At 43.0% G+C, this 23,459-nt stretch overlaps 1 long non-coding RNA gene across 2 annotated transcripts in view; it reads right to left on the bottom strand.

Annotated features, from left to right (window-relative positions):
* LOC123383752 overlaps positions 1 to 23,459 on the bottom strand; it is a 195,858-nt gene that overhangs the window by 26,062 nt on the left and 146,337 nt on the right. Inside the window, exons 2-3 of one of the 2 annotated variants that reach the window (XR_006593905.1) lie at positions 16,975 to 17,048; positions 14,570 to 14,690 (exon numbers count right to left, since the gene is read on the bottom strand). The exons of the other annotated variant lie outside the window; for it this stretch is intronic. This is a non-coding gene — a long non-coding RNA (uncharacterized LOC123383752). The remainder of the gene's footprint in view (positions 1 to 14,569; positions 14,691 to 16,974; positions 17,049 to 23,459) is intronic. 2 annotated transcript variants of the gene reach the window in all.

Below are 23,459 nucleotides of genomic sequence, written 5' to 3'. Positions count from 1 at the left end.
GAAGGCTTCTTCACGTGATCGAGGACACAGCAGAGTCAGGAGTTTATCACAGCAGATGTGGACTCGCGCTGATTGCCAATTTCCAAACACTCATTTGGAAACCCACGGTTCAGGCAATTAGGGCTGATTCTAGGCTGTATTTGAAATACAGGACTTTTTTTAAAAAAACCAGAAACTCATCATCCACAACCATTGATGCAATGTGCTGGTTCATTTTTTCCAGTGACTGACCTTTAAGTGTCCAATTACAAAGTTTTATTATTTCCACCCCCTTTTCACCATTATCCCCTTGGGAAGGAGAGAATTCAGAGGCCAATAGGAGTGTAGAATGTGAGACTGGAATTTGATTAGATATTGCAATTACAAAATCCCTAAACCCAAACACCAAAAACAAATTTCCAAGAGCAACATTAAAGCCAGTAGCACAGACGTTCAGGCCTAAATTTGATTTTATAAAATTTCCTGGGAAGAAGATGCATAACATTAGGAGGGCATGTGGCTACATGACTTTTAAGACTCTGTCTAGCTTTAAATGTATATAAATACATTGACCTTAAAATAATGCATAGGCCACAACATCCCAAAACGGGCTCCATAAGCACCATGATTTATCAGTTAAAAAAAAGGGGGGGGGGGAGGGTAAAGCTCATATGAAATATATTTGCTCCCAGAGCTTCATGAGACTTATTAAAGGTTCTGAGAAGTCCTGCTCCAACTAAGTATGTTTAATTATCTGCAACCCAGTGTTTCCCTAATTTACCTAACCAAACTTGTCACACCAGAGAAAACCCTCTAAAAGTTGGGGAAGTGCCACGTTCACCGTGGTGAGCTGTCTGGTTGCCTGTCATATTCCGTGTGGAACTCCTCAAGCAGGATGTTGGTGCACTGGCCTTCGGGTCTCATGTGGCTATCAGCCATGCATCCTACAGCTCTCTGGAGTTGTGAATTTATACTTTCAAATTTTCTATGACACTTAACTCTTCAGGGCAAGCTGTTATCATAGGGCTCCTTTCGCCAAAAGGAATGACACTGTGATTCCACAGTCCCACAGGGAGTAGAGCTGTCAAGGACTGTGAATAACAGTTATGCCATATGTGGTTGAAAGGGAGAAAGAGTGAACTGAGAAGGGGGTTCACATCCGCACAAATGAAACCTAGGAAGTTTTTGCCTCTGCCTCTCCCCACTTACCTTTCTTTTTGTTCTTAATCTTCTTCTAAACCTTCCTTCCCCCCTGCCCCCCCGCCCCTTTCCTTCCCTTCACCTGGTATATCTTTATCCATCCAGAGTGGAGGGCAATCCTTCTTTACAAAGGGATCAGAGACTCCATATTCTAGGCTTCCGAGGGCCTTTAGGTCTCTGTTGCACTACTGACACACTACTCAGCTCTGCCACTCTATGGCGAAGGCAACATAATATGCCAACAAATGGGGGTGTCGGTGCCCCAAGAAAACTTTATTTACCAGAGTAGGCAGCCAGGATTGGCCTATGTGCTGGAGTGTATCAACCCTTAATGCTCTAATGGGTCATGCTAAGGAAATCAAGTATGTTTATTTTCTTTTTACCTCTTGAATAACGTTGCCCATTCCCTGTTGCAAATCCATCCCCAATCTTATTCTCATTTCAAAGCTGATTTCTAACCCTCCCTCCATCAGGGAGCATTCCCAGACTGCCCCCAGCCACCTACTATGAATTAGCCTTTCCCCTTACGCTCACAAGGCAATGGAGGTCAACAGAAATTATAGGATTGCATACTCTGCCCTTGACTTAGCATGGGTTTTTAAATATTTTGTCTTCTATTTTAAATGCATGTGTCTTTCTGCCCTGGAGCCTGCGGCCTGTCTATACACACGTAACAGTTTTCTTACAGCAGTTTCAGATGTCTGTGGAATTCTGTCTGTACAATTTTTAAATGGAGATGAATATTTATAGGAGTAAATACAAATCACAAAAATTGAAGTTGCTTTTGGCACGAGGTGCTTATTGAGCACTTTCTGGTGACTGATGCAAAGTATGTGTGTGTGAGGAGAGGAGGGAGCAGGCAGGCAAAGTAGTTTCACAGGAAATGGAAAGAAATCTCGCAGGGAAGCCATGGTAAGGATATAAAGAGTACCTTTCTCCTCTCACGCCTCCAAAACAGATGTCCTACTTATGCATCCATAGTGTGAGCACCAGATCTTTCAAGAAATACCATCTAAATTTATTCAAACAGGGACTCCGCAGTAACTCCTGAAAAGCAGCGCCTTCAAAGGGAAAGGAAAGGCGCTCACCTTGCGAGACCATCAGAACTATTCCCACTGATGCCTCGCGAGCCTCCACTTATCTGACATGAAAGGAGAAGGGCCTGCTGCCGGCCTGCCGGGATTTGAATCCTCTGGTTCCAGGGAGAGAAGGTATTACCAAGACCCGCTTTAGCATGCGGCTTAAAAGACACGTAAATGGAATGCGTCTCTGCCTGCTTGGTTTTGAACTAAATCTTCTCCTCCTTCCCAGATGTAAATGAGATCATTACTGAGGCTCGGTTCGCAGGGATGGATGGGAGTGGGGGGTGCGGAAGGGCGGGGGGGGGGGGGGGGGCCGGCTCTCTAAGGATGTGACCAGGCTGATAGATTCACTGAGAGCCACACCCTGACCTGTTGGACATGTGGTGACAGCCCCTCTGTAAAAATGTTGTAGCCCTGGGATGGTCTCAAGAGTGGGATTTAGGAACATGTCTGCCTCTGGTTTCCTGTGTAACTGAGGGAAGGTCACTGGTCCTCTCTGTCTTGTATTTTCCTCATCTATCAAATGCAGGCCATGTCAGTGACTGTTGACAGGGTTGTGTTCATAGATATCAAGTGCCTGCAACAATGCCTCTTGATGCCTCAGTTTCCTCTGACAGAAAAGGAGTAAAGACGACATCTGTTGCAAAGGGCCATTAATAAGTAAATATAAGCACCCAGAACAGTGCCTGGTGCACAGCAGATGTAGTGGAAATGTTGGCCATTATTATTAGTGATGATTAACAGTCAGGTAACTGTGCAATGATTAGGAACAGAGGTGGGCAGGCATTTTAAATAAATGGCCAAACTGTAAATATCTTAGGCTTTGCAAGTGCTCTCGCAACTATTCAACCTTGCTGTTGTAGGGCCAAAGTAGTCTTAGACGATGCCTTAGGAATGATGGAGGCTTTGTTAAAATAAAATTTTGCATACAGACACCCACATTTGAATTCCAAATAATTGTCACCTATTACAAAATGTCATTCTTCTTTTGATTTTCAAAAAACCATTTTTAAAATATAAAAACTATTCTTAGATCATGAGCCATATACAAAAATAGGCTGGATTTGGCCTGTACACCATAGTTGGCTGCCTCTGATCAAGAGTGATTGCTCTGGAGGGGGCATCTGGGTGGCTCAGTGGGTTAAGCAGTTGACTCTTGATTTTGGCTCAGGTCATCTCATGGTTTATGTGTTCGATCCCTGCATCGGGCTCTGTGCTGACAGCTCAGAGTCTGCTTGGGATTCTGTCCCCCTATGCCCCTTGCCCACTTGCTCTCGCTCTCTCAAAATAAATAAACATTTAAAACACAAAAAGTGATTTCTTGGGAGGGATACCTGTTATATGACATTGAGCAAGTTAACCCTTCCAAGCCTCTAAAATTTGATAATATCACCTATATCTGACAGTTGCTATAAAGGTTAGATGACCTAATGCATGAGAAGAACTCATCAGGAGGCCTGGTACATTTGTCAACACTCAGTAAACATCAAGTCTCATTAGGAACAAACCCATTAACCATATTTAAGTAAGCTATGAGGCCACTTTTTAGTAGTAGCATCACAACACCAGTCTCTTCACAAGACCTAGAAAGAGACACTGACAGGATATTGGCATGTCCCATGTTGCAAACACTGACCAGGAAACCTCGGCCAATTAATACCTGACATTCCTGCATGAAAGCAAATCTGGGAGTCCCTGAACTGTTAACACCCTCCTTTAGACAGTCTGGAAGTGGTTACAAAATACACGGAACACGCCCCCAATAAATAACACAAATGATCACTGGAGACAGTAATGGTCTGCAGGTAACAAAGGAACCACTTGAGTACCCAACGCTTCTGCTCCTCCTGTCTTTGGGGCCACGTGGAATCCCCAGCACACCACAGTGTGCACACTCCCACTCAAAGTATCAAACAGCATCCTCAGCCAGACCCCATTTCCAGATCTTCTTAAGAAGGTCTATTTTGGATGGTTCCTTTGGATAGGATCATTTTAGGCTTTTTTTTAATTGTCATCATTGGTTTGTTTTGCATTATAGGACTTATGAGATACTTCATGCACCTGACTGTATATAAACCCTGTCTTTCCTGACGATTTCGGATGCCCAGACAGTCCCATTCTTTACTATTCTGACCAAACTTTTGTGTCAGACAGAAACATTCCTGACTTTTCTAAAAAAGTAAATGTTTCTATATTAAATTCTACTATGTCAAACTGAACTGTTATTAGGATGATCGGCCAATCTGAGGAGGTAGAAGAGAGGGCCTAGTTTGTGGAAATAGGGACCATGAATCTGCCTCATTAGAAAAAGGTGGCAGAGAGATTACTTGCAAACAAATAAGCAGGGACACAGGGAAAAGTGTCACTGTGGATTTTGAGACAGACTAGAAGCCCGTCCAACAACCGCTCATCTCCACAAAGGCACTCGAGGAAGTGGTAACAACAACAGGGAACAATAATACTTGATATGGACAAGGGGCAACTCTGAATCTGTTGTAGAATGTGAACAAAAGCATCTGTTCAAACTCTTGCTTTTTTCTTTTCTTCTTCTTTCTTTCTTTCTTCCTTTCTTCCTTCCTTTCTTCTTTCTGTCTTGTCTTGTCTTTTTATTTTGGTGTAGCTACTATGGAAAATACTATGCAGTGTCTTCAAAAAACCAAAACTAGAAATCCCTATCATCTAGCATTTCTACTGCTGGATATCTATCCAAAGGAAACAAACAAAAGCACTGTCCCAAAGAGCCACCTGTACCCTCATGTTCATCGCAGCATTGATTATAAAAGCCAAGACATGGAAACAACCTAAGTGCCTGCCCAGAGACCAATGGATAAAGGAAATGTGGTACATATTTACAATGGAATACTGTTGAGCCATTAAAAAAAAAAAAGGAAATCCTGCCATTTGCAACATGGATGGACATTGAGGGCATTATGCTAAGTCAAGTAAGTCACACAGAAAGACAAATACTGTATGATCTCAGTTACATATGAAATCTAAAAAACAAAACCCCTCACAGGTACAGAGAACAGACTGGTGTTCGTCAGGGGCCGGGGGGGGGGGGGGGTGGTGAAATGGGAGAAAGAGAGCACCCGAGCACATGCACGGAGGAGGGACAGGAAGAGCAGAGAGAAAAAGGGTGCACACCTCCATTTATAAGAAAAAAAGTCCTGGAGATATAATGTACAGCATGAAGAAGAAAAACAAACCTCACTATTTAAATTCACCTGTAATACGTACGTCCTTTCCAACAGTCCTCACCATGCTTCTCTGACAACCACACCCGACCCCCCTCACTTCACTCCAAAGTCTGCTTGTACAACAGTTCTGGAGAACCTCTACTGATCCGTGGGTGCTGAGGGTTTCCAGGGCCCGAACTGAGTAGCCAGCCCCTCTTGGGGTACCTCACTCTCTCTCAGGCTCTCAGGCACTAAAGGGCTGCTCAGCCTTGCAGGGGCCACCTGGTCTGCCCCATATGTGGCGGGACCCCCATGGACGAGCTGGACAGGTGTCTGATTACAAATCACATCGCGGTTATTTAACAGGTCACATCTGAGCACCCCTCAAATTATGAAGGAAGGACAACAAACAGGAGACAAAGCAGATTGCAATTCTCTCTGGTGGAGCTTTATTTAGAAGGTACCTCGCCTGCGTAATTCATTAAGCTAAAGCTCCATTTAGACCAGTTTGGAACCTTAGATGATGATCACAGAGCAATTTGCCCATTACTTGCTCTCTGATTTAAAGATGTCTTTCTGCCAAAATGGAAGGGATAATTCTGCTTTACAAGCAACGACAAAACACTGAAAAGTTGTGCTTGTAGCCAATATGGCTCTGGCTTGTGTTTTATTATTCAGCAGTGAAGAAAGAAATTATTTTAAAGCGTCAGTTTCTGTACAACAGCAGAAAGTTGGAAGTGATTTAATGTCCCCTAATATAGAAATGATTCAAAGAACTATTTACAACACCATGAAATGCCAAGATGAGGTCAAGAGGAATGAGAAAAGCTACAAAAAATATACTGAAGAAAAGTCTCTAAGACATGCTGTTAAGTAAAAAGAAAATTAAAATTAAAAGTGAAAACAACAAAGAAGTTTAAGAACAAGATACTCTATCACAGTGGCAAGAACGTGCTTACCGCCACAGAACTAGGCACTTCAACGTGGTTAAGATGGTAAACTGTACATATATCTTAACACAACTTGAAAAAAATAACATGTTCTCCATATATCTTTAAAAACAAGGGCCGCCTGGGTGGCGCAGTCGGTTGAGCATCCGACTTCAGCCAGGTCACGATCTCGTGGTCTGTGGGTTCGAGCCCCGCGTCGGGCTCTGGGCTGATGGCTCAGAGCCTGGAGCCTGTTTCTGATTCTGTGTCTCCCTCTCTCTCTGCCCCTCCCCCGTTCATGCTCTGTCTCTCTCTGTCCCAAAAATAAATAAACGTTGAAAAAAAAATTAACAAAAAAACAAAAAAACAAAACTATGTATTTTCATATGTGTTGCTTAAGCATATGAAAGTATAGATAAATTTCAGCAGAGCCTGATAGTGACCTCCAGGGAAGGACCTAGAATTAAGGGTAAGAAGAGTGCAAAATGTAGCCTTGGAAGCATTCTGTGAATGTTTCGTAACAAAAACATAGTCATGTATATTGTGTCATAAATAATTTAAATAAAATCTGCATGCAATTCTCTCTTTTCTCTACAATGAGGATACAGACTAGGTCAACAATTCACTTTTCCCTCTCTATAGTCAAAAGCCATGATATTTTAAGATTTGTGTCAATGAATTACTATCATTATTAAGTACAGGTAAAACAGATCTCATGCAATTCCTCAACTTAATATAAAAACTTGTGTTAGTTAGCAAATACTTAGATAGTGCTTGCCATGTGCCAGGCACTATTCAAGTGCTTCACAAGTAGCAGCTCATTTAGTTAGCAACAAACATAGTGGGGGGTGGGGGGCTGGCTATCATTATCTCCCACTTTACAGAGGAGGAAAGACACAGACAGGTTAAGGAACTTATCCAAGATCACACAGCTAATAAGTAAGGCAACTGGGATTCCAGTTCAGGCAGCTCCAAGTCCATCCTCTTTGAATACATACCTATGCTCACTCTCTTGTCATCACCTATGAGCCTCCTTTCTGTTCTTCAAATCCACCACATTCCCACATAAGGCTATTCTTCATTCCCACATAAGGGCTTCTGCACTAGCCATTCATTCTTCTGCTAATCTTCTTCTCCAGATCTCTGCATAGCACAGTCTTTTTTTTTTAATGTTTTATTTATTTTTGAGAGAGAGAGAGAGAGAGAGAGAGAGAGAGAGAGAGAGAGAGAGAAAGGAAGGAGCAGAGAGACAGTGAGACACAGAATCTGAATCAGGCTCCAGGCGCCAAGCTGTCAGCACAGAGCCTGACACAGGGCTCGAATCCACAAACTGCAAGATCATGACCTGAGCCTAAGTTAGACACTTAACCACCCAGGAACCCCATGACACAGTCTTTCTAATGTTTAGCTTTCAGCTCAAAAGTTGACTTCCCAAGGTGCACCTCGGGGGGGGGGGGAGCTCAGTCAATTGAATGTTGACTCCTGGTTTTGGATCAGGTCAAGATCCCAAGGTTGTGGGAATGAGTCCCACATCAGGCTCCACACTGAGCATGGAGCCTGCTTAAGACTCTCTTTCTTCCTCTGCCCCTCTCCTGTGCATGTCTCTCCCCCCACCCCTCGCTCCCCAAAAAACAAAATGTACAGGGGGCTCTGTCCCACACTATCCATTTCACTTCTTTCATGCCAGTCACCACTATCTGACATTGCTCTTGCTGTCTTTTTAAAGATTATTTCTTGTTTGTTAATAATTTGTTCACCTATTTTTATACATTTTTAATGTTATTTTATTTTTGAGAGAGAGAGAGAAACAGAGCACCAGTGGGGGAGGGCCAGGGAGAGAAGGAGACACAGAATCTGAAGCAGGCTCCAGGCTCTGAGCTGTTAGCACAGAGTCCGACACAGGGCTTGAACTTACAAACCGTGAGATCATGACCTCAGCCAAAGTCAGATGAGCCACCCAGGTGCCCCGATTTGTTCACCGTTTTTTTTTCCTATTTCTCCCAATAAACTATAAGCTTCATGAGGTTAGAACCCTGTCTGCCTTGTCTACCACTTGTCTGGACTCCCACCTCAGTGCCTAGCACACAGAGCAGGTGCTCAGTAAGCAGTAAATGGATGGATAGATGGACAGATGATGGATGGATAGATGATGAATGATGGACAGATAGATGGATGGATGAGGAGATGACAGATGATGAGTGGGTGGAGAGATGAACGAATGGACAGACAGCTGGAAAGATGGAGGGATACATTTAAGTTTTAATGAATATAATTCTACTCCATTTGTTCTACTCAATACAATTATTGGGATTCAGGTGAGGTGGATGTTATTATAGAGATGAGCTTGAAATCATTAATTTCCTTTTAAAAATAATTTACAACCAGATGGTCTTGATATGTTAATTATTAAGATCAAATCACTTGCAGCACAGCTCACAATGGGTGAGCATATTGGAAACAACCATTAATGGGGAAAAGAATCTTTATGACAAATGTTTTAGTTTATCCATGAGAAGAAAACTCTGCCTGCTTTGAAGGCCAGTGATACCACTAAAGCACTGTACTACTATCATTTGGAGGTAAAGACTCCTAGGCACTAACGACAAAACACCATCCTCAGATGCTCAAAGGGCCAGAGGAACGACCCAGCAGCACTCGGGATCCAGCTGCTCAGTGCTATGTGCAAACCGAGACTGGACACCGGTCTCCCTCCTCTGGTCTCACACTTTCTGGTCTCCTTCACCAGGGACTTTTGAATTCTTTGCTTTAAAAGAAAATCAGAGAATATATCCCGTAGCATGTTCCAGATATTAGGAAGCTAAACAACTAATCTCTACAAGTAAAATATGAGATATTGAACTAGGCTCCCTGGAGCAGCCATCTCCCACATGTAAGTAATTTTAGGAAGACGGAATTGATTTCTGACCTTGTGCCTTGGTGCATTTGTAAGCATTTGTATTTGATGAAAAACAGTCAGAATAAAGGGCAGCTTGATTTTTCAAGGGCTGTATAGACAAGGATAACAGGGGGTAACTTGCCCATTACTCTGCAAATGGACAGCAGAAAGTTCTGAGTACAGCATGCAAAATATGAAATAAGACTAAGCAAAAGGCCTCATTTCACTGTTTTACCCATTTTATTTGAGCCTTGGTTGAACTCAAGATGAGCAGCTTTGTTCAATAAACCACAGTTTGTTTGTTTGTTTGTTTTTTTACGTTTTCTCATTTCCTCACATTTAAGCCCTTAGGCAGACCTCAACATTATCTAACTCGAATGTTATCTAACTCAGAAAAAATGTTCTTGGTTTCATCAAGAGATGAGACTCACATTCCTCTGGGAGTGAGATTTGAAGGCTCCTGGATCCTACTGTAAGACAAATGTAGACAGAGACCCCCACACTAAGCTCACAGGTAGCACTAAGGTGCTCAGGCTTTGGAAAAAAAAAACAAAAAAACCCACAAAAAACATCATTCTGCAGACCCAGCCTGGCTTGCAAGCCTCACTTCTCCATGGCCACCCCAGGGAGACAACATGATGCAAGACTCATTAACGAGGACACGCATCTAGAAAGATTAATTGAACAGGCAGTATACGCAACAAGAGTCTGTTCTCCCCACATATGCATGCACCATGTACACATGTTTTTGTGCAATTTGCATAGACTTCTGCTGGATCCCGCCTCTCCTAGCTCAATGACCTTATAGAAATGTAGACACCAAACTTACTTTGCTTAAAAGGGACTAAGAAAGAGAGACCACAAACAATTATATGACTTAAAAACCCATGATTAAGTCTTTAATAAGATTTGGCTTCCATTTCAAAGGTCTGCCTAAATGTTTCATAATTAAGGAGCGATGAGCCTGACAGACATGCGGCATGTCAGACATAAACAGAAATTGGGGATTTCGTGCTACCCCACAGTAAATAAACTCCAGAGTGGAACAAGACAGGAGACATTACTGACATGGCTGGGGTGGAGGTGGGGGAAAGCCAGATTAGTGCCTCTCATGCCAGGGAAGTCATTTGAGGACTGCTTAACCTTATGAAAGATCAGCCTTTCTAGTTGCCAAGCCTTCAGAGACTCGGATTTATCAAAGAAGTTCCAATCATGCAACGTAGGTGAAACAGCCTAGAGGTAACTTTAGCTTGCACACCTGAGATTCTGGGAAATTCTGAAGCCCCTGTGCCTTTGTCAAAAGGGAAATTTATTACCAACAGCTTTGTGCTTTGAATGCACAGTTTCTTGTGGCATTGTCTGATCTCCTTTCCTGCAAACAGCCCCACTGCATCTCCTTGATGATCCTACCCCATACGGTAGGTGTCAGAAGAGTCTAAACACCCTTTGAAATGCGGGTGGCTGGGGATAGGGTCCTTTTGGGATATATATTCTGGATGATACTCATACCAAGGGATAACTACCATGTGTAGAGAAGCGTTTACCATTTTGCTAGGAAGACAGATTCTTTTCCTTCCAAACAGTCTATCAAAGACCCTTACGATCCATACCTCTCAATTCAGGCTTCCACGGAGAACAAGTGCAAAAATAACGGCTCGCTTCATAGTAATTAAGGTGCCCAGTGTGCTGGGTGAGAGTTCTCTAGGGCAGCACAGTGAGTAAGTAGCCCTCATGCTTGGGAACCAGAGCCTATAAAAACTACACACCTTGCAGAGATGTCCTCTTGATTGCCAGTGGAAAAATAATTACAATAAATGGTTAAATACACAATACGCATAATGAATAAATACCAGAAATCACAAAAATAAATGCAGAGGGAAAGCCATGAATGGAAGTCAACTGCAAGGTAGGATCTAATAATGTCTCAAATTCTGTTGACGCCAGTTCACGACATGGCTCAGATCTGCTGTTGTCTGAGCACCAGAGTTCATCAGCATCTGCCTGGGCCTGCCTGGACCACCCATCTTCCTCCATGCTCCCAGAATTAACTTGCTATGACCTACCTCTATTCATATAACTTTAGTGGCTCCCAAATAGATTAAACCTCAAGCCAAAAACTGAGTGTACAGGTAGAAGGTTCCATAATGTAGCCTCTGCTCACTTGTTCAGCCCCATCTCTCATAGAGGTACCCACTCACTACCCCCAGCCCTACAAGGCTCCGGGCACTGTTTTATGTGATAGATTGTCCATTTCATGCTCACAGCAATGCTTTGAGTGGGGCATTATTACTGCTACCTTACAGCTGAGGAAACCCTGTCTGGGAAGGTTTTGTAACTGACCCAAAGTTACACATTCAGTAAACAGAAGGACAGGAATTTGAAACCAAGCCTGCCTGATTCCAACACATGTGTTCTTCCCCCTACACTGTTTCAGCAGATAAATAATTATTTGACCTCTTGCAAAGTGTTTGGGGTTATAAGGTGAGAACTCAGAAATGTCATACAGAACTATCCTGTAGGAGGCATACAGAAGAATTTCTTCTCATCCCAGAAATAAAGGCAATCAGGAATGAAGAAAAAAATCATGTTGGTGCCAGAGAGTGATCATAAGAGGCACGCGAACCGCAACATTATTCCTTTCCACGAACTCCTTAAATTTTCAAAAAAAAAAGTTATGCTCACCAATCGCTTTGTGGAAACCCAGGAAGGGGCTGGGCTTTGTTCAGATATTAACAAGTGTGCGATCAAAGCAGCATGCACAGATGGGGAGGCGGAGAGGCAGAAGGACATGGGCAGAAGTTGCGGGGAGCACTCAGGGCTCTTATGGAAACTGGCACAGGTGGAACCAAATCCCCAAGTGGCAGGAGAGTTTTCCATCTCTTTCTCTAATGAAGCACTGAGCTCCAACACGTCCCCGGAAACTCCCACGTATTTGGTTATCTCCACCCACCTTTGCATCTGTCCACATTCTACATAGGAGCCCCCACCCCCACCCCAAAGGAGCACTCTGCTCCCAGGGTCCAGAATCCCCTCCTACCTCCAATCAAAGGCCCCTATGCTGGGCTCTGCGATAAGTGTGGAGCCTGCTTGGGATTCTCTCTCTCCCTCTCCCTCTGCTCCTCCCCCGCTCACGCTCGCTCGTGCTCTCTTGCTCTCTCTCTCAGAATAAATAAACATGTAAAAAGAAGAAGAAAGTTGTAAGGACACACAGGGACACACACAAAGGTATGCACCAAGGAAAAAACAAAGCTATGGAACAGCAAAAACTATTCCTCTTGGTGTAAATTAAGATGTGCATGTGTGCGTGTCACAGGTGCACTGTGTGTGTATGTGTGTGTGTGTTTTAGGGAATTTTTTTTTCAAAGTTTACTTATTTTGAGAGAGAAAGAGAGCACCTGAGCACATGCATGGAGGAGGGACAGGAAGAGCAGAGAGAATCCCAGGCAGGCTCTGAACTGTCAGCAGAGAACCCGGTGTGGGGCTTGAACCCACAAACTGTTACATCGTGACCTGAGCCGAAATCCAGAGTTGGACACGTAACCAACTGAGCCACCCAGGAGCACCTGTGCTGCGGTTTTTAACTGGCATTCTTTCTCCCCTTTTTCTGGAATCAGAAACTTCCTCTCCTTGGAGTTTATGTGGTCCTGTGCTTCAGAGGCCCTAACGACAACTATCCCTCCACCTGGTGAAAGACACGGAGGTGACCCTGGTCTGTCCCATCACTGCCCCCCTGTCCACAGAGATTAGCCCCAACAGATCTAGTCAATGTCCTTCATAGGTCCCTGGATAAAGAAGTTCTGTCCATGAGAGCTGCTGAACTAGGATAGCAGCCAGGACAGTGAGAGGAGGTAGGTTAGCATCTTTCCCACTAAGGGAAGGAGAGCTGTCTGCAGAGGACTGGAAAGAAGAGAGAAGAACTGGATGATGGAGAAGGAGAGAGCAACAGGAAGAAGAGAAGGCTCCCAGTGAACCCCGAGATCCAGTCAAGAACTCAGATCTGCTCTCTGACTTCACAGTAACAGAGCTGTTTCACTTGTGACTTAGCAGTAGGTTGAGTTTGTTTTGCGTCACGTGCAAATTAAAGACCTCTCCCAAATACCATGGATATATACATGGAGGCTTCCGGATGTCTTGCACTCAAAATCTAAAACACATTTAACAGTACTTACATGTGATAATCTATGACTGAGATTAAAGTGAGGGTGGATCAATTTCACTCACTTATTTTAACTTTTTCAATAAGTACCTACTATTTTTATGACTTCTTTTTTCCAGTGAAAACAGGTTTGTTTTTTTTTCCCAAAAACATTTTTGCCTCCAATTAAGGATGGAAAAAATCTGTGCTCACTCTTGGAGTAAGAACCATTAAATGCCCTGGAGGCGAAATCACACACACAGCGCGAAGTAACCGCTCTGGTACGGATGCTGATTCAGTTCACGGTATGGTGAGCCACTGCGAGCTGGAGTCTTCCAAAAACATAGTTTAGCCCTCCTTCGTCTTGGCTGGTTGTGGGAAAATGTTCTTCCTCCATGTAATTGTTACTCCAGGCACCAGAAATGCAGGATTTCTTACCAATTCCAGCTTGCTGCTTTATCATTCGAACAGACCCCAAATTATACTCCACTCTCTCTCTTTATGCCAACCAAGAACAACCAAGTCACCTCCGAGGAATACACAACAACATGACCAGATTCTGTCAGATTAAAATATGAGACAAATTAACCCTCATTAAGAGAATGCACCTGCAACACTGCCTACCAACTGTGAAGAAGCAACTGGCCGCATCCCTGAGTCCATATTGTCTTCACCCCTCATTAAGCAACCCCCCTGGATTTTGCTGAGCAGCCACTGCCATGAGAGGCTTTACGGGAGGTGGTGTCGGCTGGACCACATGGAGGTGGTTTCGCAGGCACGTTGGGACTCTTTTGTCTATTCCGAGTACATTTGTACAGGAAGCAAAGGGAAATGTGATTTCAGAAACCTATTTTTACTTTCTTGAAGAAAAAAACCCGAGTTAACAGTTGTAAAGGATGCCAGTTATGGTCTGGTTTATTCCAGGACTTTAAAAGCAAAGGCTCTTTATGGATCAGTTTCCTTTCTGATGCCTTATGCTGCTCAGTGCCTCGGGTGGCCACAGAATCACAGGCTGCCAAGTTAAAGGAGGGTCTAATTTTCTGCCGCAGAATGGGTTTTTTTTTCCTTTCCCACTGAAGACAGTCTGAGTAAAATGTAAACTTTTCCTGGTGTAATTTCTTTGAGAAAAAATAATGCTAACATGGAGTCTCTGGAGAGAGCAGCTTTCTTACCAGAACTCCTTGATTGGCTGAACTTGAATAAGGAGACGGTCCAATGTAGTGAGCTGTTCTCCCCAAGGTCACACGGCCAAAAAGGGGTGAAGCCAGGTGTGTTTGATTCCAGAACCCACATCTGTAATCACAATGCTTTAGTGCAGAGGTACGCAAACCACAGCCCACGGGCCAAATCCAGCCCACCACCTGTTTCTATAAATATAGTTTTATTGGAGCACAGCTATGCCATTCAAAATGTATTGTGTAGAGATGCTTTCATGGTGCAGTAAGAAAGCTGAGTAGTTACAAAACCAAACTTATCTTCTGTCTGAGCCTTTACCAGAAAAAGCTTGCTGACCCCAGTACGGTTTAATGCCCTAATCCGTGAGAATAGAACTCAACTCAAAATCAGAGGAGACCAAAAGACCTAATCGGTAATGTTCATTGTACGACAGAACCCACTCAATTGGCAGATACCATGCCCAAGTGAAGGGCTCCTGTGCCACGATGGCCCAGCCATGCCTGACCAACAGTGGCATTCTACATGCTGCCTTTTGGTCTATGAGAAGAAAGAAGGTTCATGCTTATTGGAATCAAGAGGACAAAGGGGAAAAGGCCAATAAGGTCTTTATGAACCAGGCATACATCTCCTTCCCTCTTCTGCCACTGCCCCCCAGCAACCTTCTCCAGTACAAGCCCCAGAAGACGGGGCTAGCAAGATCCATGCCTTATGTGGAATCGACTCACAGGTTTCCAAATACTGCCTGCCATGGTTTCAGTGACAGGCCTTTCCCGGGGTTGGGAAGGCTTCAAGGACAGAAATGCCAAGCTAAAAAAGAGTAGGAAAGAAGCCCGCATAGGACACGCTTCTGAAATCTTATTTGAGAGAATGCCATCAGGAATGCATGTCAATGCATAAAAACAGACCACTGATCAAGCTTTCATGGTCTAATTGTGGCAAAAGCTAATCAAAATCGAGTTTATGTTTGTTTGTTATTTTTCACTATACAAGAAAATCATATACCTTTCTCTCCTGGAATGACAAATTAGATTCTGGAAATTTAGCTATTTTAAAAGAGTAGTTGCTCACATAGTATTTTTTTTCTTTTCTTTGACAGTTATTGAGCACCTGCTCTGTGCCTGTCTATGTTCTAAGTGTATGAGAGATAATGGTCTCTGTGCTTATAGAGTTTCCATTCTGGTTGGGAGGATGTGTAAGTAAGTAACAAATAAACAAGAATATTTTAGATAGAGGTAAATGCTATGAATGTATAGGACATAATAATGGTGGTGGGGGGATAATTTTAGGCAAGAAACGCAGGGGCATATACCTACTCTATGCCAGGAACTGCACTAAGTTTTAGGGAAGGAGTAGGAAATACTGGCCACAAAGAAGGAGCCACCAAACATCAGATCTACATAAAGGGGTTTCACGCAATAAAACTAGAGCTGTCTTAGGAGGACAGAAAGGATTTTCAGTAACTACGTCAAGACCTAGGAATGACAATGTCGATGTCCAATGATGGAGAGATTATTAGCATATGGTATAATTTACACGTTGTTTTGAAAGGTTATATAATGAAATGGGGAAACATTCCTAATATATTATATCGAAAAGGACATTTCTAAAACAGTATGTGTGATGGTTAATTTTATATGTGAATTTGACTGGGCTATGGGGTGCCCAGATATGTGGTTAAAGATTATTCTAAGAGTGTCATGAGGGTGTCTTCTGGTGAGATTACACTTGAATCAGTTGACAGAGTAAAGCAAATAACCCTCCTCAAAGTGGGTGGCTCCATCCAAGGCATTGGAGGCTTAAATAGAACAAAAAGGCAGACCTTCTGAGAGTAAGGAATGCCTGCCTGCCTGCCTGCCTAACTTCAGCTGGGATATTAGTCTCTTCCTGGTTCCAAACAAGAACTGAAGCATGGGCTCTTCTTGAGTTTTACAAGTCTGCTGGCAGTGGGACTCAAGCTCCCGTGGCTCTATATATCTTGACATATATGTGCATATGTATGCACATATACACATGTGTATATACTATTGGTTCTGTTTCTCTTGAAAACCCTGATTAGTACAGTATGTGACATTTTCTTAGACATGTGTGTATACACAGAAAAGAACTTTCCATTAAATATCAACTGAGGTTGTAAGTGAGTAATCAAATTACAGATGATTTCTGCTTTCTTTTTTTTTTTTTTTTGTGCTTTTCTGTATTTTCCAAATGCTGTGCTTTATGTAGACAGGCCCACACACACATATTTATACACACATACACACACAGAGACACAAACACACACATATAACTTAGAACACTTGAAGAAAAATACTGAATTTTCTAGTCTCCAGGGCAAAGCCATCCAGGGACACTTGGTATATAATAGAAACAGGTTATCCCCGCCTTGGGCCTGTGGACTCACTTCATTCGCCTGCTGAGCACTGATCCCCCTCTCCCCAGCAGCCTTCTTGGTAAGACTTGTCTTCCCGCATAGATCTGCCAAGAGGGAGAGACACAGCTGATCATCCAAGCATGAGCATTTTGATCTCTTTAGCAACTACAGTTTTCACTAGAAATGAATTCATTATTAGTCTGGTTCTGGGGCATCAGCCATGCAAACCTGACCAGACTGAATCCTTCCCTGAAAGACAGTCACAGTCACGAAAGTGTGGATGGCCCGCGTTTGAGGCCACATGGCTGAGGGCCAGACCTAGACCAAGGAGAGCTTTTCTTGCGCTAATTAAGTCTCTAGATGGATATTTCCCATTTGTCAGGTTTTACACAGTAACAGCTACTCAAGAATAATCTGCCTGATAGTGACATTTCCTTCTCTCATTTCTAAAACTAACTCATTCAGGAGTGCAGGGGTGCTCTCCAGTTTGGGTCTCTCAGGATGTGGTTCTCCAGCCCATCAAACCACACTTCAAATTCACCTTCATTCAATCTTCCAGGATCCAAAAATACTAAACACTATACTTTCCAACAGATTCACATAATAAAAGAATATGATCTGAGTCTTACGACAAGCCTATTCAGTCGGTAGGCCGATAGCAGTATCCCCATTATATGGATGAGAACACTGAGATCCAGAAAGATGGCTGGTCCACAGTCACATGGCTTATAAATGGCCAAGTCAGGACTGGCCTTTGTTCTAATGAATTACTCCAACCAAAGAGCACTGTCTACCAGGGCCGACTGGCCCTTGTTCTCTTAGTTCCTAATGCTTCTCCACCCTCAAATGCCCCTCTTACTTTTCCTCATAACTGATAATGACACCAACTCTGGAAGACATGACACATAAATATTGGAAAGATAATTTCATGCTTTAGAGCTCATTCCTATAGCCCAGGAGTTGCAAACTTAATCACCTAAATTCAGACAGCCAATGTAAATAAAGGAAGCAGCCAGTTTATGGGAGGCGCACGGTCTGTGGGAAACGGAGGAGGAAATGCCCTGTCTACGTGGTCAAGTCTTTCTCTAAATCCATTTTATTGAAGGTCTGCAAGCTGTAGCCTATGGGCCAAATTTGGCACTCCACCTGTTTTTGTACAGCCCATGAACGAAGAACAATTTTTAGATTTTTTAACAGTTACATTTTAAATGGTTCTTTATTTTGTCTCTTGACCCACAAAGCCTAAAATATTTACTATCTGTCCCTTTCTAGAAAAAGTTTCCAAACTCTTGCTTTAGCGTGTCACTTAGCCTTCAGAATACAACACATACCCACCTGCAGAACCTAAGTAATTAAACCTATTTGGCTATGAAACCTGTCGAAGTGACTCATTAAGAATGTGGTTATTCAATGTGAAGAAAGCTACAAAAACTGTGTGATTCCAACTATATGACATTCTAGAAAACTATATGGAGGCAGTAGAAATAGCGATTATTGTCAGGGATTGGTAGGGAAAAGATGCACAGGAAAAACAAAGAGGATTTTGGGGGCAGTGCAAATACTCTGTATGATACTATAATGGATATATGGAAGGACGTATGTCATTATACACCTGTCCAAGCCCACAGAATATGAATGAAACCAAATATCAACTATGGACTTTGGATGCAATTGGAGTATCAATACAATTTCATTGATTATAACAAATATACTGGTGGGGGATGAGGCTGTGTGTTTATGAGGGCAGGGGGTATATGGAAAACCTCCATACCCTCTTCTCCATTTTGCTGTGTAGCTCAAACTGCTCTAAAATATTTGAGGAAAGAACGTGACTATTGCCCCACCTACGTAAGATTTGCATAGCATAGTGCTGTTCTGGGACAGCATCATAGCTCCACATTAGTATAGTGACGTCCATTGCTTGGTACACATGAAACCACACTCCTCTTCCATGTGCACGGCAGACAATTTTCATCACTTGTGGTACTCTTTCCTGCTGAGGCCAGTGTAATAAACACAGACTTCAGTCATCTACAACAAATAAACCAGAGTTACCTAAAAAAAGAAACTTACCTAGTGAAATAAGTCGGAAAGAGAAAAACAAATACTGCAGGAGCTCACTTTGAAGTGGAATCTAAAAAGACACACACACACACACACACACACACACACACACACAAAACAAAACAAAACAAAACAAAACAAAACTAAACAGCACCAGTAACTCACAGGAACAGAGAATGGACTGGAGCCTGAGGCGGGGGTTAGGTGAAGGGGGTCAAAAGGTATGGACTTCTAATTGGAAGATAAATAAGTTCTGAGATATAACATACAGCATGGTGACTGTAGTTTGTATTGTTTGATACTTGGTATTGTTTGATACTTGCTAAGACACTAAATCTTAAAAGTTTTTATCACACAAAAAAATTGTACTGTGAGGTAATCGATGTTAACTAAACCTGGTGTGATGATCATTTCATTAGACAGACAGAACTGTTATGCTGTAACACCTGAAACTTATACACTGTTCAATGTTAATTTTATCTCAGTAAAACTGGAAGAAAGGAAGGAAGGAAGGAAGGAAGGAAGGAAGGAAGGAAGGAAGGAAGGAAGGAAGGAAGGAAGGAAGGAAGGAAGGAAGGAAGGAAGAAAGAAAGAAAGAAAGAAAGAAAGAAAGAAAGAAAGAAAGAAAGAAAGAAAGAAAGAAATTCACCTGCCATCTTGAGTTGTGACCTAGGAGCAAGAATTTGAGAGATACCTTGAGTGCTCTAAGCTTCTTTCCTTCCTTGAATCTCACAACCAAGGCTCATGTCTACACTTAAGGACCAGAGCCTGCTTGATTTTCATGATATTTTTTTCAGAGAGGGAGGAAAGAGGTGTACTTGTTCCAGAGTGATTGTCTAACATAAGGCTGTACTTCAGGTCTGAGGACTGAAGCAACAGTGAAAAGCTCTGGTTATAGAACTTTTCTTGACCAGCTAAGACTTCAGCCCTAAACTAGTATTTTTATTTAAAATCCCTTTCCTTTTTTTCCCCTGCACTTTCCCAAACACTGAAGCTGCCTCAAGGAAAGCCACTTGAGCCCTGGGCACCATGGTCATCCATGTTCTATAAATACCTCTGGCCTCTCCAAGTCAGGACAAAAAAATAAAAGAATCCAAATGCATTTCAATCATTTGCTAGGTTCCAGTTTTCTAATTCTTCTTCCATCCTTCTGTTCCCCAGTGACAACCCCCTTCCCTGAGAATCCTGCATGAACCCAATATGCCTTCACACTCCTTCAACCACACACTTTATTATTATCTTAAGGTCAATACCTTTATAAACGTGCCTTTGACTGGTTTTTCTTAGATATCTTGAGGGCAGTTCTTCTTCGCAAGCAATAAAAATACCCCAGCCTACGATGTTATCAAGATGAAAGTAATTACAAAATCCTGAGCTGAACTGCCTGGGAAAGCCAGCATCCCTTATTACTGTTTAAATCTTTGAACAAGGAGGACCTGGCTTTATGTAACCATCCATCTCCTACCTTTATTATTTCAAAAAGGCCTCACCCTTAAAATATACAGTCTAAGAAATTATTTGTTTTTGCTAGCGATTCGTCATCACATATTAATATTTTTCCACAGGCATGTTAGGGGATCCACGGGTAAGTGGATATTTTACTGGCCTTACCTTTGTTAGTAACCCTAACAATTCACTTTCCCACATAGTGTGTTCTCTCCCCTCCCCCATCCCCTCCACCCGAATCTTAAGCTAATTGGCTGCTAAAGGGGATTCCGGCAATACCAAGTTCAGTGTCAACAATTTCAAAAGTAATGAAAGAAGCAAAGCATGCAAGGGGTATGAGCCTCATATGTCTGTGTGGCATGTACTCCAGCAAGATTTTGCTGATACGTGCATCCGTGGTGAAGAGAAGGCCACCACTGCCACACCAGTAGCAAGTTGCAATAGTGTCTATGCGCTTTACGCTGATGTTGGGAGGTGAGATCGTACCCTTACAGAAGAATATGACCTGAAAAGGAGCCACCACAGATAGAAATCATGTTCACTTGTGATGCCTTAGGTCAAGTTTCAGCCATCTGTCAAAAACACAGACCTTGGGGGATGGGTCATCATTCTGTCATTTTCCAGATGTATGGCGGTAAGCCAAGTGAGTGAAACTCTCTGAGCCATAGGTATTTCACCTAAACTTCGGGACAAGGAGGAGGGTTGTGAGGACCAAAGAGATTAAGACACACGAAGCATTCAGTAAGCATTCTACATCAACAGAGCAGATGGGGGCTCCTTTGCCCTATAAACAAGCAGATCATAGCAGATTATCTTTAAGTCTGTCAGCTCCAACATCCAGTTGGTCCAGTTAGTGGAACAAAGGCCAAGGGGACCAGTGAAAATAAATTCTGTTTAGAGCTCAAGACATGCTGGTCCCAAACCAAAGCCAGTTCATTATCATCTTCACTTTATAGGTGAGGAACTGAAGCAAACAGAAAATAAATGACTTTGCAGGCAGGAAAAAAAAAAAAAGCAGCAGGGGAGGGGTAGTAAGTGGGAGAAAGAGAGTATGTGCCGTGAAAACTAGAAGACGAGATGAGATAGACTGTCCGAGGAGTCACCTTCACACGGGGTGCTCAAGGCATGTCCTTTCTGAGCTGGGGTCTTAAGAACAAGTCAGGTATGCAAGGATCTCCCAGTCCATGGAAAAGGTGGGACTATGTGAAGTCTCCAAAGCACAGAGGAGTTGGATCCAGGGAAGTGTGTCTCAAACTTTATGTGCATCACAGGCTTGTTCACCACACATCGCTAGGCCTCACCCTAGAAAGTTTAATTCAGTGGGTCTGCAGTAGGGCCTGAGAAGTTTCAAGTCTAAAACATCCCCAGATGATGTGGATGCAGCCAAGCTGGAATGCACACTTCAAGAACCAGTGCTCCAGGAAAGGAGTCTGCAAACTTTGTATGCAGACAGTAAGGATTTTTTTCACGCTGCGGACCATAAAAGTCTCTGTTGCAACCACTCAACTCTGCTGTTTATCATGAAGGTAGCCACAGACAATATGCAAACAAATGATCACGGCTCTGTTCCAATAAAACTTTATTTACAAAAATAAATAGTAGGCTAGATTAAGCTCTGTGGGCCATAGTTTGCCAGCGACCTATCTAAGGGAATCAGGAGCTAACTATAAATCTGCCTTCAAGTCTTTCCAGAACAGAAAGTCCCTATGCCCATAGCCTCCACTAGAAACAAACTGTACTTTCCCATTCTTTCTGATCACACAGTTGTGTCTTGCCTTAAAAGCCATAGGTCCAGGAAGACTTCATCGACCTCCATGGGTAGGCAAGGTGCCCCTCCTGTGTGCCTCTGGTGCCATTCATGTGCTCTGTCACAACACGGAGTCCAGCGTCACATACATGACTGCATGGTCCTACTTCTATCAGAAGGGGGCCAAATCTGTTGCCTTCAAACCCCAGTCCAGTGTCCAGAACACAGCCTGCCATACAACCAGCAAGAGTGTTACTTAATGAATGACTCAGTCTTCCATTTTCCCCTTTCCAAGAGCAATTCCAGTGACATCAGGCTGTACTTCTCACACCCTAATGCATATGGTTCACTCGGGAATCTTGTTAAAATGCACATTCTCATTCGTTTACTCTGGGGTGGGACCTGAGACTCTGAATTTCTAATGAGCTCCCAGGAGATGCTGAGGCTGCTGGGCCACAGACCACACTACAGGTGGCAGGCACTTAAAATCACAGAATAAAGGGATCTCTCTGAAGCTACGATCTAAGTGGAGCTCCTTGAATCACTTGCTCAAATGCTTTTGATACAGAAACCCAGGACTCCAACTCCACCTTCTTGATATTGAAAGAAACCACATTTAACAACCAACAATGGGAGTGTACTTTAAAAACCTCATTATATTTCCTGTTATTGTAACCATCACTGTAATTAAGCTCAAAAGATTTACCACACACAACTCGCTTTGGCACACCGGGCATGCTTTGATTTTCAGCGGCCTCGACCTACTCCAGTACCCTTGAAATTCATCTGTCTCACACAGGGATGCCACAGACTATAAATCACAAGAGTCTTTTATTAAGCTCATGAGTCACCTGTGCCAGACTCCGTCAAGAAACAGACCATTTTCAGCATATTCTAAATGCATGTTGTTCTTTTGCTCCTGGCCACTGGCCTGTCTAGTGCAGAACACCCTTAAGATCACCATGGAGTCATAGTGGCTTGGAACTGGCAGGGGTCTGGTATTTACCTGCTCCAAATATACCCACTAAATGAAGAAGCTAAACTCAGAGAGATTAAGCAACTTTCCTAGGGCCACACAGCAAGCTAGAAGCAGGAGCTAGAGTAAGTGTTCCCTGAATTATGAGCCTGACATCTCTTTTTTGGTAATGACTGTCAAAGTGCGGTCCATGGCCAGCACTGATCTGTGGACTATTTGTTACCAGTCTACAATGAGATATGTACAGAAATCAAGAGAAAGCATGTATAAAGTCTTACAGCA

This window comes from Felis catus, chromosome A2 (assembly GCF_018350175.1).
Source record: "Felis catus isolate Fca126 chromosome A2, F.catus_Fca126_mat1.0, whole genome shotgun sequence".
Taxonomy (NCBI): Eukaryota; Metazoa; Chordata; class Mammalia; order Carnivora; family Felidae; genus Felis; species Felis catus.
This window is presented reverse-complemented; position numbering and strand designations above follow the sequence as displayed.